A 2500-nucleotide genomic window follows, 5' to 3' on the forward strand; every position below is an offset into this window, starting at 1 on the left:
AGGCTCTCCTCACAATGAACTGCACCCTACTGTCGCTACAGATGACAATGTCATCCGCGAACATCATCGTCCATGGAGACTCCTGCCTGATCTTGTCCGTCAACCTGTCCATCACCGTTGCAACCAAGAAAGGGCTCAGAGCCGATCCTTGATGTAATCCCACCTCCACCTTGAACCCATCTGTCATTCCAACCACGCACCTCAGCATTGTCACACTTCCCTCATACATAGCCTGCACCACTCCTACATACTTCTCTGCAACTCTTGACTTCCTCCTACAATATCACACCTCCTCTCTCGGCACCCTGTCGTATGCTTTGTGTAAATCTACAAAGACACAATGCAACTCTTTCTGGCCTTCTCTATACTTCTCAATCAACCAACCTTTTCTCTCTCTCTCTCTCTCTCTCTCTCTCTCTCTCTCTCTCTCTCTCTCTCTCTCTCTCTCTGTCTCTCTCATTTTCTTCATTTATCAGCCCGTCAAAGTAGTCCTTCCACTTCGTAGCACACTCTCCTCGCTTGGCAGCACATTTCCATCTGTATCTTTGATCGCCCTAACTTGTCGCACATCCTCGGCAGCTCGGTCTCTCTGTCTAGCCAATCTGTACAAGTCTTTTTCTCCTTCCTTAGTGTCTAACCTGTCATACAGCTCACCGTACGACTTTTCCTTTACCTTTGCCACCTCTCTCTTTGCTTTACGCTGCATCTCCTTGTACTCCTGTGTACTTTCTTCATCTCTCTGACTATCCCACTTCTTCTTTGCCAACCTTTTCCTCTGTATACTTTGCTCTACTTCCTCCTTCCACCACCACCACCACCACCACCGCCAAGTCTCCTTGTCTTCCTTCCTCTGTCCCGATGACACACCAAGTACCTTCCTAGCTGTCTTCCTCGCTATTTCTGCAGCGCTTGCCCAGCCATCTGGCAACTCTTCACTACCACTCAGTGCCTGTGTTAACTCCTGCCTGAACTCCACACAACAGTCTTCCTTCTTCAACTTCCACCATTTGATCTTCGGCTGTGTCTTCACTCGCTTCCTCATGTTGGTCTCCAAAGTCATCTTACAGACCACCATCCGATGCTGCCTAGCTACGTTCTCCCCTGTCACCACCTTGCAGTATGCAATCCGTTTTACATCGCGCCTTCTACACAAGATATAGTCCACCTGTGTGCACTTTCCTCCACTCGTATACGTCGTCACCCTGTGCTCCTCCCTCTTCTTGAAATATGTATTCACCTCAGCCATTTCCATCCTTTTCGCAAAATCGAACACCATCTGTCCTTCCACATTTCTCTCCTCGATTCCATACCTTACCATCAACTCCTCACCACCTCTGTTCCCTTCAGCAACGTGTCCATCGAAGTCCGCTCCACTCACCACTCCCTCCTCCTTGGGTACCCTTTCCACCACGTCGTCCAACTCAACTCCAGAATTCTTCTTTTTCGTCCATCTTACACCCGACTTGCGGGGCATATGCGCTGATAACCGTCAGCAATACACCTTCGATTTCCAGCTTCATAATCCTCACTCTGTCTGACACTGTGTTCACCTCCAGCACGCTCTTGACATACTCTTCCTTCAGAATGACCCCTACCCCATTTCTCCTCCCATTCGCACCATGGTAGAAGAGTTTGAACCCACCTGCGATACTCCTGGCCTTACTCCCCTTCCACCTTGTCTCTTGTCACCTTTCTTCTTTCCATCACGTCAGCCAGCTCTCTCCCTTTACTAGCCATAGTGCCAACATTCAAAGTTCCGACTGACTCTCACCTCCACACGCCTACCCTTCCTCCTCTCTAGCTGCCTCTGGACATGCCTTCCCCCTCTCCTTTTCCTTCGCCCAACAGTAGCCTAGTTTCCACCGGCACTCCGCTGGTTAACAGTACCGATGGCGGTCGTCGGTAACCCGAGCCTCGACCGATCCGGTATGGAAATATTATTTATGATCCGCATATTTGATTTGGCAAAGATTTGACGCCGGATGCCCTTCCTGACGTAACCCTCCCCATTTGTCCGGGCTTGGGACCTGCACTAAGAATGCACTGGCTTGTGCATCCTCAGTGGCTGGGTTGCACGCTTTTCTATGTTTGCCCCTCACTTTTGTGGCGTGAACGATCAATTCTAGTAATACAGGTGTGTTTATGTTAGGTATCACAGACACACGCACACGCACAATATATGTCCAAAAGTATTGACATAACTGACCATTACACCCACAGGAGCTTTTCTGACATCTCATTCTGAATCCATAGAAACCCATATTCCACGAAGCTCCCGGCGCACAGTTTTTGTGCCGATGTTAATGCCAGGAGAAGTTTGGATCTCTGCAGTTATTGAGTGAACAGAGCGTTGGCGACTTGAGTTGCTGTTGTTCCTAAAGGCTTGCACTTTTCAATAATATGATGATATATGAAGCATAGAGAGTAAACGGGATAGATACCTTTTGAACAGCACCCTGTAGTACAGCACTTTGAAGGTACATATGTCGTCACTTGCTGT

The sequence above is a fragment of the Lampris incognitus genome, unplaced genomic scaffold (genome assembly GCF_029633865.1).
Source record: "Lampris incognitus isolate fLamInc1 unplaced genomic scaffold, fLamInc1.hap2 scaffold_312, whole genome shotgun sequence".
Taxonomy (NCBI): domain Eukaryota; kingdom Metazoa; phylum Chordata; class Actinopteri; order Lampriformes; family Lampridae; genus Lampris; species Lampris incognitus.